General features: G+C 50.6%; 3 pseudogenes; all 3 read right to left on the reverse strand.

The window, feature by feature from the left end:
* Window positions 1-750: 750 nt before the first annotated feature.
* Window positions 751-2,169, reverse strand: LOC129481881 (heterogeneous nuclear ribonucleoprotein A3-like; annotated as a pseudogene).
* Window positions 2,170-7,386: 5,217 nt separating this feature from the next.
* Window positions 7,387-8,557, reverse strand: LOC134736712 (heterogeneous nuclear ribonucleoprotein A3-like; annotated as a pseudogene).
* A 5,125-nt stretch (window positions 8,558-13,682) lies between these two features.
* LOC134736713 (heterogeneous nuclear ribonucleoprotein A3-like) lies at window positions 13,683-14,853 on the reverse strand (annotated as a pseudogene).
* Window positions 14,854-17,507: the final 2,654 nt, after the last annotated feature.

Genomic DNA, 17,507 nt, shown 5'->3' on the forward strand with positions numbered 1-17,507 from the left:
AAAAAAAGAATTTAAGGAAAGTAACTCAAGATTTATGGGGTGCTTGTGCTTCAAAGAAGAAAAAAAAAGGTACCCACTAATTTGCTCAGATATAGCAGGCCTAATGGTTCTATATTTTCAACAGGTTTTAAGAATGGTTTCTAATGTAGGAGAGGGAAAACATCCACTCTCCCTTTTCAGAATATAAATGGAGGGCACTAAACCCTCCTTACACCCAAAACCTATGGCTGCAGTTCAAATCTGACCAAGATAAAGGTAGAATAGAGATGTTCTAAACACGGCTAGGACTCAGCAAGTCTAACACACTAAAATCATGATTACATTGTAAAAGAAAATGCACAAAACCAAATAGAAATGTTGACATTTTTCTCATTTGAAAGTAACCTTAATGCTATTAAATTCACAAATGCTAATTTAAATACCCAACCCTATTTATCTAAAACACACATTGCAAACACACAAATGATCTATTCTCTCCACATGTCCGCGCCCATTCATATCATGCTTTGGAAATGGGGAGAATAGATTCCCCTTAAACTGCAAGTCAGCAGGTGTTTCTTCACAGTTAACTTCAGCAACATTCCTACAAAGTAGTAATTAACAATGATCTTCTTTGCTTGTTAACTCACAGGGAAACACCGTGGAAACTGCATTTTGTTAAAGTTTCTGTACTAAAATGTAGAAAAACTGAACTGCACAAATATTGACAAGTTAAAAATTCCTTAATTTTCTATTCCTGGTACTACTACCACAATTTACAGGGCAATATACCTGATGTAATGAAAAGAAAAAGAAAAAGACAAAGCTACAACAGATAAAAGACCTCAGGAATGTACATCTAATTGACACTACATTGCATTAATCAATAGCTGCACTTTGTGCGAACTGTGGCTGCGACAGTCCTGAACCAGAAGGGTTCCCTGTTTAAGCTGCACTCACTTTTCTGACTATGGATCATCGTTCCTTCTGTGGCGGATTTTTACAGTTCCTCTAACGCTTTTGGGACGCCTGTCGCAAAGTAACCTGCAGCTTTCCTGACAACTCCTCGCTCTCTCTCCTGCTAAGAACTGTAGCCCTTTTCTGCTGTTTTTAGAACCTGCTGCTACCATATCCACCACTTCCACCACCAGATCCATAACCACCACCATAGGGACTGCCCGAGCCTCTTCCACCAAAACTGCCCCCTTCCCTGGGTCCATAATTTGATTGCTGTTGTCCACTATAACTTCCAAAATCATTAGAGTTGCCACCACCACCGTAGTTGCCACCGCCAAAACTTCCTCCTTCATTGTAACCGTCATATCCTCCACCACCTCCACCGTGTGCACCACCTTGGTTTCCGTATCCTGGTCCACCACCACCATAGCCCCCTCTACTTCTATAACCAGGACCACCGCCATAGTTGCCACCATCTCCTCCAGATCCACTATATCCACCATCACCTCCTCCATAACTACCTCTGCTGCCACCACCTCCACCACCCTAGCATCCTCTTCCACCAAAGTTTCCACCACGGCCAAAATTACCTCCGCCACCTCCAAGGTTTCCTGCGCGACCCATAAAATTGCCAGATCCACCTCCACGACCTCTGTGTGATCCTGCAGACTGCATCTCTTGTTTAGAGAGGGCCTTTTTCGCTTCATAATTATGCCCATTAATAGTGTGGTATTGCTGAACAACAATTTTATCAACTGTGTCATGATCGTCAAAAGTTACAAAAGCAAATCCTCTCTTTTGTCCACTCTGCCCGTCTTACAGAACTTCTATGGTTTCCATCTTGCCGTACTTTTCAACGTAGTCTCTCAAATTATATTCTTCTGTATCTTCTTAAATACCACCAACAAAAATTGTTTTCAGTGTTAGATGGGCACCAGGCTTTACAGAATCCTCTCCAGAAACAGCTCTCTTTGGTTCCACTACACGCCCATCAACCTTGTGTGGTCCAGCACACATGGCTGCATCCGCCTCTTCAACACAAGAATAAGTCACAAAACCAAAGCCCCTGGAACGATTTGTATGGGGGTCTCTCATTACCACACAATCTGTGAGTGTGCCCCATTTCTCAGAATGTGCTCTTAAACTGTCATCTGTAGTTTCCAAGCTCAGATCACCAGTAAAACGTTTTCTCAACCGCTCTGATTCCTTTGGATCATGGCACTCCTCCCCCCGGCGGCGACGGCGACGGCCGGGGTCGGGCTGGGGACGACAGGGTGGCGGTTTCAGCTTCCTTTTGAGTCCGGACTCGGCTCTTCCAACTCGAGTTCCCCAGGTCTCCTTTCATTTCCCTTGGCACTCAGGGAAAGGCCACTCCTTCCCGCTCGCCACCGGGCACACGCCTGGACACCTTTGTTGGTTTCGCCATCGCCCCACGTGCCCCCGGTGACAGGCATTCACGCCGTCTGCTCTGGGATACGTCAGTGCGCGCCTCATCGCCTCGTCTCCACCTCGGTTTGGCCCGGTCCTTGTCTGCACGCACGTGTCCTGGAAAGCGGTGTCGGCTTGCAGGAGCCCCAGGGCTTTCAGAAGCGGGGCGGGCCACTGCTCTTTCAACGGAAGAGGGAGGCAGAGGGCTCACGGATCAGTGAATTTTCAGCTGACACCACGCCTCGAGGGCCATGGGATCATTCTGTGCTGCGGCGAGGCCCTGGCCCGCCTCACCAGATGTGGTGAGCCCATCCTTTCTCACTCGGAGGGGTCCAAAGTCACATCTGAAGAGGAGTCCTGAGAACCCTGCAGGCACCCTGAAGCTCCCGCTGCGTCGGTGGAACTCGGCTCAAGGAGGTCCTGAACACCGGACTCTTGGGTGCTGGGCCCTGGGACACGCGCGGCCCCCTCCCCCATCCGGCCCCAAACTGGACCCCGGATCCAGCCGCAGCGCCGGGGCTGCAGCAGGATCCCCCTCTGCTGGGGCGCAGCTGCCCTTATTTAAAGGGGACGAGGCCCGACTGCTGGGAGCGGAGCGCGAGTTGGCCCAGCCAGTGCGCATGCGCGAGGAGCGAGCGGATTCTCCCGTCACAGTGGTTCCCACGGTTGTCTTAGAAACCAGTCCCTGAGGCTGGGCAACGCAGCAGTCCTCCGCGGCAGCCCTTCGGTGTCCAGCCTCCGAGGCTCCGGCCTGACCTCTCCATGGGGTCCACAGGGCGGATTCCCCTAGAATCCTAGAATCAGCGCTGGGCGACGTTGACAGGCCTTGTTTTCTAGGACAGGTGCTGTCGAATCTCCTCTGCAATTCCCGTGTCACTCTTGAGGGAAATCCTCTCCTCTGCTCATAGGCGGACTGTCTCCCTGAATCTTCTGGCTGTAAGGAATGTCAGGAAACCAAAGGTACTGCGCCGGACTGCGGCTGGGGTCGCGTGCAGGGGAGGATGCGTCAGGGCTGCCTGGGATTGATTGGTTGGGGGTGGGGTTAATCTTGCGGAAAGCTCTTTGCTCCTCTGGCAGGCATTTCAAACTGTGGCTTGGCCGGAGGCACAGGCCCCTCCTGGATCCCAGGTCTTCTTTCATTTCCCTTGGCACTCAGGGAAAGGCCACTTGTTCCCCCTTGCCTCCGGGCACGTGCCTGGACACCCTTCTTGGTTTCGCTATCGCCCCATATGCCTCCGGTGACATGCATTCACGCCATCAGCTCTAGGATACGTCAGTGCGCGCCTGATCGCCTCGTGTCTACTCGGATTCGCCGGGTCCCTGTCTGCACGTGTCCTGGAAAGCGGTGTCGGCTTGCAGGAGCCCCAGGGCTTTTAGAAGCGGGGCGGTCCACTGCTCTTTCATAGGAGGAGGGAGGCAGAGGGCTCACGGATCAGTGAATTTTCACCTGACACCACGCCTCGAGGGCCATGGGATCCTTCTGTGCTGCAGCGAGGCCCTGGCCCGCCTCACCAGATGTGGTGAGCCCATCCATTCTCACTCGGAGGGGTCCAAAGTCACATCTGAAGAGGAGTCCTGAGAAACCTGCAGGCGCCCTGAAGCTCCCGCTGCATCGGTGGAACTCGGCTCAGGGAGGTCCTGAACACCGGACTCTTGGGTGCTCGGCCCTGGGACACCCGCGCCCCCATCCCCCACGGGGCCCCAAACTGGACCCGGGATCCAGCCGCAGCCCCGGGGCTGCAGCAGGATCCCCCTCTGCTGGGGCGCAGCTGCCCTTATTTAAAGGGGAGGAGGCCGGACTGCTGGGAACGGAGAGCGAGTTGGCCCAGCCAGTGCGCATGCGCGAGGAGCTAGCTGATTCTCCTGTCACTGTGGTTCCCACGGTTGTCTTAGAAACCAGTCCCTGAGGCTGGGCAACGCAGCAGTCCTCCGTGGCAGCCCTTGGGTGTCCGGCCTCCGAGGCTCCGGCCTGACCTCTCCACGGGGTCCACAGGGCGGATTGCCCTAGCATCCTAGAATCAGCGCTGGGCGACCGTCACTGGCCTTGTCTATCAGGACAGGTGCTGTCGCATTTCCTCTGCACTTTCTGTGTCACTCGTGAGGGACATCCTCTCCTCTGCTCATAGGCCGACTCTCTCCCTGAATCTTCTGGCTGTAAGGAATGTCAGGAAACCAAAGGGACTTCGCCGGACTGCGGCTGCGGTCGCGTGCAGGGCCAACTGGGTCAGGACTACCTGGGCGGTGGAGGGTTGGGGGTGGGGTGAATCTTGCAGAAAGCTCCTTGCTCCTGTGGCAGGGATTTCAAGCTGTGGCTTGGACTGTGGCACAGGTCCCCTCCTGCTTCCCATTTCTTCTCTCTTTTTCTTTTTTTTTTTTTTTTCCAGTAGATTACTCTTTAGTTAGTGAAAGAATTCAAATTCAAGGATTACCTAATGCTTATTGCCCTTCCTTGCAGGTCTAAGTGCTAGACCTAGTGACTGTGGCAACTATGTCTCATTGATGTTCCAAAAGGCCAAGAGCTCCTTCCTGCTAGACTTTCTTCGACATTTCAGTTGGTATAAGCACATTTAACTAGCTTTTGGAAAGTTGCTCACTCTCCTCATAGTATCTTATGCCTTCACTTCTCTGTAGTTGAAGCTCTTGCTGCTGCCTTGTCATTCTTTATTTATGCTGACTTGTCCAAACGCAAAAGGCTGCTGAAGTCCTGTCTTAGTGAGTTTCTGTGATCCAGGGTGTGCTTAAAAAGCACACCTTAGGTCCTTTAAAGCTGGTTACATCGCCCTCCTCACGGCTTACTTTTCCACACTGTTCACAAGAGCTAAGATAATACAACTGATAAACAGGTCACATACAGAGATTTCACCTGCTTATAGGTTGTAAACATCAACTTACTGTAAAGATTTTCACTATAATACTAGTTCCGGAGGATAGAAAGTTGTTTAACCGTACAATTAACCTCATGCCATTGAAAGATACCGTCAAGGTTGTGTCAAAGCATTTCGCAAACATAAAACGGGAAATGTTAATCTCCCCCATTCCTTTCAACTGTATTTATATGAATAAAGGAACGTGAGACAATTGAGCTGAATTTTAATATTTCCCAAGCATTATTTTGACCGGGTACCCAGGTTTAAGTTATGAACATTGACAGTGTCCATTATATAACCACGCTTGAAGTAATTAAGGACTTAACCACTTCCTAATATTAGCCTATTTTCGACACTGCTCTTCACATTTATGCCCATTAACAAATGGAATGTCTGTTCCATTTGTTGGTTTGTGAATGTTTCTGGAAAACTGCAGTGTGTGTGAAGACCAATTTCCATGCTGGCACAGCACGCATCCAAATATTCATGCACAGAGGCCCAGAATTAGAGCAACAAGAGAGCATTTTCAAACACTAGCACGCCCCATTCCCCTTGTGATTGCTTGTTTGCTTAGTAATTCTTCAAACAAAAAAGACTTGAATTCAACGTACAACTACCAAAGAAAGAGTAACGGTAGGGCACATACTCAGGGTTCGAATGAAATTGTAAGCACTCGCGGGAGCAAAACACTAGACATTTGTTTATATTAATATACGAATATACGACCTAAGTAACGAAAACTCTTCTCTAACAGGGCCTTCCAAACTCAATGGTGACAACATGATTTATGTTGAAATGTAAACAAGAAATGACCGTGTGTTCTTTGGGAACTTAAGAACTCAGACTATCCAAGTTTGAATTCAGGTCTGTAAGAAGTGAGAAGCCTGTACTAAGCAACTGTGCTACATTTCTGCTGCAGTTAGGTTATTTTGGACAATTATACCTAAACTATCCTTGGTTTCATCCAGCAAAAGGAATAGAATACAAACAGGAAAGCATGCCAGCCACTTAGGGGTTTAATAACACATGATTTTCATTCTCTTGCTCTGAAAACTTATATCAAAAAAAAAAAAGAATTTAAGGAAAGTAACTCAAGATTTATGGGCCGCTTGTGCTTCAAAGCAGAAAAAAAAAGGTACCCACTAATTTGCTCAGATATAGCAGGCCTAATGGTTCTATATTTTCAACAGGTTTTAAGAATGGTTTCTAATGTAGGAGAGGGAAAACATCCACTCTCCCTTTTCAGAATATAAATGGAGGGCACTAAACCCTCCTTACACCCAAAACCTATGGCTGCAGTTCAAATCTGACCAAGATAAATATAGAATAGAGATGTTCTAAACACGGCTAGGACTCAGCAAGTCTAACACACTAAAATCATGATTACATTTTAAAAGAAAATGCACAAAACCAAATAGAAATGTTGACATTTTTCTCATTTGAAAGTAACCTTAATGCTATTAAATTCACAAATGCTAATTTAAATACACAACCCTATTTATCTAAAACACACATTGCAAACACACAAATGATCTATTCTCTCCACATGTCCGCGCCCATTCATATCATGCTTTGGAAATGGGGAGAATAGATTCCCCTTAAACTGCAAGTCGGCAGGTGTTTCTTCACAGTTAACTTCAGCAACATTCCTACAAAGTAGTAATTAACAACGATCTTCTTTGCTTGTTAACTCACAGGGAAACACCTTGGAAACTGCATTTTGTTAAAGTTTCTGTACTAAAATGTAGAAAAACTGAACTACACAAATATTGACAAGTTAAAAATTCCTTAATTTTCTATTCCCGGTACCACTACCACAATTTACAGGGCAATATACCTGATGTAATGAAAAGAAAAAGAAAAAGACAAAGCTACAACAGATAAAAGACCTCAGGAATGTACATCTAATTGACACTACATTGCATTAATCAATAGCTGCACTTTTTGCGAACTGTGGCTGCGACAGTCCTGAACCAGAAGGGTTCCCTGTTTAAGCTGCACTCACTTTTCTGACTATGGATCATCGTTCCTTCTGTGGCGGATTTTTACAGTTCCTCTAACGCTTTTGGGAGGCCTGTCGCAAAGTAACCTGCAGCTTTCCTGACAACTCCTCGCTCTCTCTCCTGCTAAGAACTGTAGCCCTTTTCTGCTGTTTTTAGAACCTGCTGCTACCATATCCACCACTTCCACCACCAGATCCATAACCACCACCATAGGGACTGCCCGAGCCTCTTCCACCAAAACTGCCCCCTTCCCTGGGTCCATAATTTGATTGCTGTTGTCCACTATAACTTCCAAAATCATTAGAGTTGCCACCACCACCGTAGTTGCCACCGCCAAAACTTCCTCCTTCATTGTAACCGTCATATCCTCCACCACCTCCACCGTGTGCACCACCTTGGTTTCCGTATCCTGGTCCACCACCACCATAGCCCCCTCTACTTCTATAACCAGGACCACCGCCATAGTTGCCACCATCTCCTCCAGATCCACTATATCCACCATCACCTCCTCCATAACTACCTCTGCTGCCACCACCTCCACCACCATAGCATCCTCTTCCACCAAAGTTTCCACCACGGCCAAAATTACCTCCGCCACCTCCAAAGTTTCCCGCGCGACCCATAAAATTGCCAGATCCACCTCCACGACCTCTGTGTGATCCTGCAGACTGCATCTCTTGTTTAGAGAGGGCCTTTTTCGCTTCATAATTATGCCCATTAATAGTGTGGTATTGCTGAACAACAATTTTATCAACTGTGTCATGATCGTCAAAAGTTACAAAAGCAAATCCTCTCTTTTGTCCACTCTGCCCGTCTCACAGAACTTCTATGGTTTCCATCTTGCCGTACTTTTCAACGTAGGCTCTCAAATTATATTCTTCTGTATCTTCTTAAATACCACCAACAAAAATTGTTTTCAGTGTTAGATGGGCACCAGGCTTTACAGAATCCTCTCCAGAAACAGCTCTCTTTGGTTCCACTACACGCCCATCAACCTTGTGTGGTCCAGCACACATGGCTGCATCCGCCTCTTCAACACAAGAATAAGTCACAAAACCAAAGCCCCTGGAACGATTTGTATGGGGGTCTCTCATTACCACACAATCTGTGAGTGTGCCCCATTTCTCCGAATGTGCTCTTAAACTGTCATCTGTAGTTTCCAAGCTCAGATCACCAGTAAAACGTTTTCTCAACCGCTCTGATTCCTTTGGATCATGGCCCTCCTCCCCCCGGCGGCGACGGCGACGGCCGGGGTCGGGCTGGGGACGACAGGGTGGCGGTTTCAGCTTCCTTTTGAGTCCGGACTCGGCTCTTCCAACTCGAGTTCCCCAGGTCTCCTTTCATTTCCCTTGGCACTCAGGGAAAGGCCACTCCTTCCCGCTCGCCACCGGGCACACGCCTGGACACCTTTGTTGGTTTCGCCATCGCCCCACGTGCCCCCGGTGACAGGCATTCACGCCGTCTGCTCTGGGATACGTCAGTGCGCGCCTCATCGCCTCGTCTCCACCTCGGTTTGGCCCGGTCCTTGTCTGCACGCACGTGTCCTGGAAAGCGGTGTCGGCTTGCAGGAGCCCCAGGGCTTTCAGAAGCGGGGCGGGCCACTGCTCTTTCAACGGAAGAGGGAGGCAGAGGGCTCACGGATCAGTGAATTTTCAGCTGACACCACGCCTCCAGGGCCATGGGATCATTCTGTGCTGCAGCGAGGCCCTGGCCCGCCTCACCACATGTGGTGAGCCCATCCTTTCTCACTCGGAGGGGTCCAAAGTCACATCTGAAGAGGAGTCCTGAGAACCCTGCAGGCACCCTGAAGCTCCCGCTGCGTCGGTGGAACTCGGCTCAAGGAGGTCCCGAACACCGGACTCTTGGGTGCTGGGCCCTGGGACACGCGCGGCCCCCTCCCCCATCCGGCCCCAAACTGGACCCCGGATCCAGCCGCAGCGCCGGGGCTGCAGCAGGATCCCCCTCTGCTGGGGCGCAGCTGCCCTTATTTAAAGGGGACGGGGCCTGACTGCTGGGAGCGGAGCGCGAGTTGGCCCAGCCAGTGCGCATGCGCGAGGAGCGAGCGGATTCTCCCGTCACAGTGGTTCCCACGGTTGTCTTAGAAACCAGTCCCTGAGGCTGGGCAACGCAGCAGTCCTCCGCGGCAGCCCTTGGGTGTCCAGCCTCCGAGGCTCCGGCCTGACCTCTCCATGGGGTCCACAGGGCGGAATCCCCTAGAATCCTAGAATCAGCGCTGGGCGACGTTGACAGGCCTTGTCTTCTAGGACAGGTGCTGTCGAATCTCCTCTGCAATTCCCGTGTCACTCTTGAGGGACATCCTCTCCTCTGCTCATAGGCGGACTGTCTCCCTCAATCTTCTGGCTGTAAGGAATGTCAGGAAACCAAAGGTACTGCGCCGGACTGCGGCTGGGGTCGCGTGCAGGGGAGGATGCGTCAGGGCTGCCTGGGCGTGAAGGGTTGGGGGTGGGGTTAATCTTGCGGAAAGCTCTTTGCTCCTCTGGCAGGCATTTCAAACTGTGGCTTGGCCGGAGGCACAGGCCCCTCCTGGGTCCCAGGTCTTCTTTCATTTCCCTTGGCACTCAGGGAAAGGCCACTTGTTCCCCCTTGCCTCCGGGCACATGTCTGGACACCCTTCTTGGTTTCGCTATCGCCCCATATGCCTCCGGTGACATGCATTCGCGCCATCAGCTCTAGGATACGTCAGTGCGCGCCTGATCGCCTCGTCTCTACTCGGATTTGCCGGGTCCCTGTCTGCACGTGTCCTGGAAAGCGGTGTCGGCTTGCAGGAGCCCCAGGGCTTTTAGAAGCGGGGCGGTCCACTGCTCTTTCAAAGGAGGAGGGAGGCAGAGGGCTCACGGATCAGTGAATTTTCACCTGACACCACGCCTCGAGGGCCATGGGATCCTTCTGTGCTGCAGCGAGGCCCTGGCCCGCCTCACCACATGTGGTGAGCCCATCCATTCTCACTCGGAGGGGTCCAAAGTCACATCTGAAGAGGAGTCCTGAGAACCCTGCAGGCGCCCTGAAGCTCACGCTGCATCGGTGGAACTCGGCTCAGGGAGGTCCTGAACACCGGACTCTTGGGTGCTCGGCCCTGGGACACCCGCGCCCCCATCCCCCACGCGGCCCCAAACTGGACCCCGGATCCAGCCGCAGCGCCGGGGCTGCAGCAGGATCCCCTTCTGCTGGGGCGCAGCTGCCCTTATTTAAAGGGGACGAGGCCTGACTGCTGGCAGCGGAGCGCGAGTTGGCCCAGCCAGTGCGCATGCGCGAGGAGCTAGCTGATTCTCCTGTCACTGTGGTTCCCACGGTTGTCTTACAAACCAGTCCCTGACGCTGGGCAACGCAGCAGTCCTCCGTGGCAGCCCTTGGGTGTCCGGCCTCCGAGGCTCCGGCCTGACCTCTCCACGGGGTCCACAGGGCGGATTGCCCTAGCATCCTAGAATCAGCGCTGGGCGACCGTCACTGGCCTTGTCTACCAGGACAGGTGCTGTCGCATTTCCTCTGCACTTCCTGTGTCACTCTTGAGGGACATCCTCTCCTCTGCTCATAGGCCGACTCCCTCCCTGAATCTTCTGGCTGTGAGGAATGTCAGGAAACCAAAGGGACTTCGCCGGACTGCGGCTGCGGTCGCGTGCAGGGCCAACTGGGTCAGGACTACCTGGGCGGTGGAGGGTTGGGGGTGGGGTGAATCTTGCAGAAAGCTCCTTGCTCCTGTGGCAGGGATTTCAAGCTGTGGCTTGGACTGTGGCACAGGTCCCCTCCTGCTTCCCATTGCTTCTCTCTTTTTCTTTTTTTTTTTTTTTCCAGTAAATTACTCTTTAGTTAGTGAAAGAATTCAAATTCAAGGATTACCTAATGCTTATTGCCCTTCCTTGCAGGTCTAAGTGCTAGACCTAGTGACTGTGGCAACTATGTCTCATTGATGTTCCAAAAGGCCAAGAGCTCCTTCCTGCTAGACTTTCTTCGACATTTCAGTTGGTATAAGCACATTTAACTAGCTTTTGGAAAGTTGCTCACTCTCCTCATAGTATCTTATGCCTTCACTTCTCTGTAGTTGAAGCTCTTGCTGCTGCCTTGTCATTCTTTATTTATGCTGACTTGTCCAAACGCAAAAGGCTGCTGAAGTCCTGTCTTAGTGAGTTTCTGTGATCCAGGGTGTGCTTAAAAAGCACACCTTAGGTCCTTTAAAGCTGGTTACATCGCCCTCCTCACGGCTTACTTTTCCACACTGTTCACAAGAGCTAAGATAATACAACTGATAAACAGGTCACATACAGAGATTTCACCTGCTTATAGGTTGTAAACATCAACTTACTGTAAAGATTTTCACTATAATACTAGTTCCGGAGGATAGAAAGTTGTTTAACCGTACAATTAACCTCATGCCATTGAAAGATACCGTCAAGGTTGTGTCAAAGCATTTCGCAAACATAAAACGGGAAATGTTAATCTCCCCCATTCCTTTCAACTGTATTTATATGAATAAAGGAACGTGAGACATTTGAGCTGAATTTTAATATTTCCCAAGCATTATTTTGACCGGGTACCCAGGTTTAAGTTATGAACATTGACAGTGTCCATTATATAACCACGCTTGAAGTAATTAAGGACTTAACCACTTCCTAATATTAGCCTATTTTCGACACTGCTCTTCACATTTATGCCCATTAACAAATGGAATGTCTGTTCCATTTGTTGGTTTGTGAATGTTTCTGGAAAACTGCAGTGTGTGTGAAGACCAATTTCCATGCTGGCACAGCACGCATCCAAATATTCATGCACAGAGGCCCAGAATTAGAGCAACAAGAGAGCATTTTCAAACACTAGCACGCCCCATTCCCCTTGTGATTGCTTGTTTGCTTAGTAATTCTTCAAACAAAAAAGACTTGAATTCAACGTATAACTACCAAAGAAAGAGTAACGGTAGGGCACATACTCAGGGTTCGAATGAAATTGTAAGCACTCGCGGGAGCAAAACACTAGACATTTGTTTATATTAATATACGAATATACGACCTAAGTAACGAAAACTCTTCTCTAACAGGGCCTTCCAAACTCAATGGTGACAACATGATTTATGTTGAAATGTAAACAAGAAATGACCGTGTGTTCTTTGGGAACTTAAGAACTCAGACTATCCAAGTTTGAATTCAGGTCTGTAAGAAGTGAGAAGCCTGTACTAAGCAACTGTGCTACATTTCTGCTGCAGTTAGGTTATTTTGGACAATTATACCTAAACTATCCTTGGTTTCATCCAGCAAAAGGAATAGAATACAAACAGGAAAGCATGCCAGCCACTTAGGGGTTTAATAACACATGATTTTCATTCTCTTGCTCTGAAAACTTATATCAAAAAAAAAAAAGAATTTAAGGAAAGTAACTCAAGATTTATGGGCCGCTTGTGCTTCAAAGCAGAAAAAAAAAGGTACCCACTAATTTGCTCAGATATAGCAGGCCTAATGGTTCTATATTTTCAACAGGTTTTAAGAATGGTTTCTAATGTAGGAGAGGGAAAACATCCACTCTCCCTTTTCAGAATATAAATGGAGGGCACTAAACCCTCCTTACACCCAAAACCTATGGCTGCAGTTCAAATCTGACCAAGATAAATATAGAATAGAGATGTTCTAAACACGGCTAGGACTCAGCAAGTCTAACACACTAAAATCATGATTACATTTTAAAAGAAAATGCACAAAACCAAATAGAAATGTTGACATTTTTCTCATTTGAAAGTAACCTTAATGCTATTAAATTCACAAATGCTAATTTAAATACACAACCCTATTTATCTAAAACACACATTGCAAACACACAAATGATCTATTCTCTCCACATGTCCGCGCCCATTCATATCATGCTTTGGAAATGGGGAGAATAGATTCCCCTTAAACTGCAAGTCGGCAGGTGTTTCTTCACAGTTAACTTCAGCAACATTCCTACAAAGTAGTAATTAACAACGATCTTCTTTGCTTGTTAACTCACAGGGAAACACCTTGGAAACTGCATTTTGTTAAAGTTTCTGTACTAAAATGTAGAAAAACTGAACTACACAAATATTGACAAGTTAAAAATTCCTTAATTTTCTATTCCCGGTACCACTACCACAATTTACAGGGCAATATACCTGATGTAATGAAAAGAAAAAGAAAAAGACAAAGCTACAACAGATAAAAGACCTCAGGAATGTACATCTAATTGACACTACATTGCATTAATCAATAGCTGCACTTTTTGCGAACTGTGGCTGCGACAGTCCTGAACCAGAAGGGTTCCCTGTTTAAGCTGCACTCACTTTTCTGACTATGGATCATCGTTCCTTCTGTGGCGGATTTTTACAGTTCCTCTAACGCTTTTGGGAGGCCTGTCGCAAAGTAACCTGCAGCTTTCCTGACAACTCCTCGCTCTCTCTCCTGCTAAGAACTGTAGCCCTTTTCTGCTGTTTTTAGAACCTGCTGCTACCGTATCCACCACTTCCACCACCAGATCCATAACCACCACCATAGGGACTGCCCGAGCCTCTTCCACCAAAACTGCCCCCTTCCCTGGGTCCATAATTTGATTGCTGTTGTCCACTATAACTTCCAAAATCATTAGAGTTGCCACCACCACCGTAGTTGCCACCGCCAAAACTTCCTCCTTCATTGTAACCGTCATATCCTCCACCACCTCCACCGTGTGCACCACCTTGGTTTCCGTATCCTGGTCCACCACCACCATAGCCCCCTCTACTTCTATAACCAGGACCACCGCCATAGTTGCCACCATCTCCTCCAGATCCACTATATCCACCATCACCTCCTCCATAACTACCTCTGCTGCCACCACCTCCACCACCATAGCATCCTCTTCCACCAAAGTTTCCACCACGGCCAAAATTACCTCCGCCACCTCCAAAGTTTCCCGCGCGACCCATAAAATTGCCAGATCCACCTCCACGACCTCTGTGTGATCCTGCAGACTGCATCTCTTGTTTAGAGAGGGCCTTTTTCGCTTCATAATTATGCCCATTAATAGTGTGGTATTGCTGAACAACAATTTTATCAACTGCGTCATGATCGTCAAAAGTTACAAAAGCAAATCCTCTCTTTTGTCCACTCTGCCCGTCTCACAGAACTTCTATGGTTTCCATCTTGCCGTACTTTTCAACGTAGGCTCTCAAATTATATTCTTCTGTATCTTCTTAAATACCACCAACAAAAATTGTTTTCAGTGTTAGATGGGCACCAGGCTTTACAGAATCCTCTCCAGAAACAGCTCTCTTTGGTTCCACTACACGCCCATCAACCTTGTGTGGTCCAGCACACATGGCTGCATCCGCCTCTTCAACACAAGAATAAGTCACAAAACCAAAGCCCCTGGAACGATTTGTATGGGGGTCTCTCATTACCACACAATCTGTGAGTGTGCCCCATTTCTCCGAATGTGCTCTTAAACTGTCATCTGTAGTTTCCAAGCTCAGATCACCAGTAAAACGTTTTCTCAACCGCTCTGATTCCTTTGGATCATGGCCCTCCTCCCCCCGGCGGCGACGGCGACGGCCGGGGTCGGGCTGGGGACGACAGGGTGGCGGTTTCAGCTTCCTTTTGAGTCCGGACTCGGCTCTTCCAACTCGAGTTCCCCAGGTCTCCTTTCATTTCCCTTGGCACTCAGGGAAAGGCCACTCCTTCCCGCTCGCCACCGGGCACACGCCTGGACACCTTTGTTGGTTTCGCCATCGCCCCACGTGCCCCCGGTGACAGGCATTCACGCCGTCTGCTCTGGGATACGTCAGTGCGCGCCTCATCGCCTCGTCTCCACCTCGGTTTGGCCCGGTCCTTGTCTGCACGCACGTGTCCTGGAAAGCGGTGTCGGCTTGCAGGAGCCCCAGGGCTTTCAGAAGCGGGGCGGGCCACTGCTCTTTCAACGGAAGAGGGAGGCAGAGGGCTCACGGATCAGTGAATTTTCAGCTGACACCACGCCTCCAGGGCCATGGGATCATTCTGTGCTGCAGCGAGGCCCTGGCCCGCCTCACCACATGTGGTGAGCCCATCCTTTCTCACTCGGAGGGGTCCAAAGTCACATCTGAAGAGGAGTCCTGAGAACCCTGCAGGCACCCTGAAGCTCCCGCTGCGTCGGTGGAACTCGGCTCAAGGAGGTCCCGAACACCGGACTCTTGGGTGCTGGGCCCTGGGACACGCGCGGCCCCCTCCCCCATCCGGCCCCAAACTGGACCCCGGATCCAGCCGCAGCGCCGGGGCTGCAGCAGGATCCCCCTCTGCTGGGGCGCAGCTGCCCTTATTTAAAGGGGACGGGGCCTGACTGCTGGGAGCGGAGCGCGAGTTGGCCCAGCCAGTGCGCATGCGCGAGGAGCGAGCGGATTCTCCCGTCACAGTGGTTCCCACGGTTGTCTTAGAAACCAGTCCCTGAGGCTGGGCAACGCAGCAGTCCTCCGCGGCAGCCCTTGGGTGTCCAGCCTCCGAGGCTCCGGCCTGACCTCTCCATGGGGTCCACAGGGCGGAATCCCCTAGAATCCTAGAATCAGCGCTGGGCGACGTTGACAGGCCTTGTCTTCTAGGACAGGTGCTGTCGAATCTCCTCTGCAATTCCCGTGTCACTCTTGAGGGACATCCTCTCCTCTGCTCATAGGCGGACTGTCTCCCTCAATCTTCTGGCTGTAAGGAATGTCAGGAAACCAAAGGTACTGCGCCGGACTGCGGCTGGGGTCGCGTGCAGGGGAGGATGCGTCAGGGCTGCCTGGGCGTGAAGGGTTGGGGGTGGGGTTAATCTTGCGGAAAGCTCTTTGCTCCTCTGGCAGGCATTTCAAACTGTGGCTTGGCCGGAGGCACAGGCCCCTCCTGGGTCCCAGGTCTTCTTTCATTTCCCTTGGCACTCAGGGAAAGGCCACTTGTTCCCCCTTGCCTCCGGGCACATGTCTGGACACCCTTCTTGGTTTCGCTATCGCCCCATATGCCTCCGGTGACATGCATTCGCGCCATCAGCTCTAGGATACGTCAGTGCGCGCCTGATCGCCTCGTCTCTACTCGGATTTGCCGGGTCCCTGTCTGCACGTGTCCTGGAAAGCGGTGTCGGCTTGCAGGAGCCCCAGGGCTTTTAGAAGCGGGGCGGTCCACTGCTCTTTCAAAGGAGGAGGGAGGCAGAGGGCTCACGGATCAGTGAATTTTCACCTGACACCACGCCTCGAGGGCCATGGGATCCTTCTGTGCTGCAGCGAGGCCCTGGCCCGCCTCACCACATGTGGTGAGCCCATCCATTCTCACTCGGAGGGGTCCAAAGTCACATCTGAAGAGGAGTCCTGAGAACCCTGCAGGCGCCCTGAAGCTCACGCTGCATCGGTGGAACTCGGCTCAGGGAGGTCCTGAACACCGGACTCTTGGGTGCTCGGCCCTGGGACACCCGCGCCCCCATCCCCCACGCGGCCCCAAACTGGACCCCGGATCCAGCCGCAGCGCCGGGGCTGCAGCAGGATCCCCTTCTGCTGGGGCGCAGCTGCCCTTATTTAAAGGGGACGAGGCCTGACTGCTGGCAGCGGAGCGCGAGTTGGCCCAGCCAGTGCGCATGCGCGAGGAGCTAGCTGATTCTCCTGTCACTGTGGTTCCCACGGTTGTCTTACAAACCAGTCCCTGACGCTGGGCAACGCAGCAGTCCTCCGTGGCAGCCCTTGGGTGTCCGGCCTCCGAGGCTCCGGCCTGACCTCTCCACGGGGTCCACAGGGCGGATTGCCCTAGCATCCTAGAATCAGCGCTGGGCGACCGTCACTGGCCTTGTCTACCAGGACAGGTGCTGTCGCATTTCCTCTGCACTTCCTGTGTCACTCTTGAGGGACATCCTCTCCTCTGCTCATAGGCCGACTCTCTCCCTGAATCTTCTGGCTGTAAGGAATGTCAGGAAACCAAAGGGACTTCGCCGGACTGCGGCTGCGGTCGCGTGCAGGGCCAACTGGGTCAGGACTACCTGGGCGGTGGAGGGTTGGGGGTGGGGTGAATCTTGCAGAAAGCTCCTTGCTCCTGTGGCAGGGATTTCAAGCTGTGGCTTGGACTGTGGCACAGGTCCCCTCCTGCTTCCCATTGCTTCTCTCTTTTTCTTTTTTTTTTTTTCCAGTAAATTACTCTTTAGTTAGTGAAAGAATTCAAATTCAAGGATTACCTAATGCTTATTGCCCTTCCTTGCAGGTCTAAGTGCTAGACCTAGTGACTGTGGCAACTATGTCTCATTGATGTTCCAAAAGGCCAAGAGCTCCTTCCTGCTAGACTTTCTTCGACATTTCAGT

The sequence above is a fragment of the Symphalangus syndactylus genome, chromosome 5 (assembly GCF_028878055.3).
Source record: "Symphalangus syndactylus isolate Jambi chromosome 5, NHGRI_mSymSyn1-v2.1_pri, whole genome shotgun sequence".
NCBI classification, from domain to species: Eukaryota; Metazoa; Chordata; class Mammalia; order Primates; family Hylobatidae; genus Symphalangus; species Symphalangus syndactylus.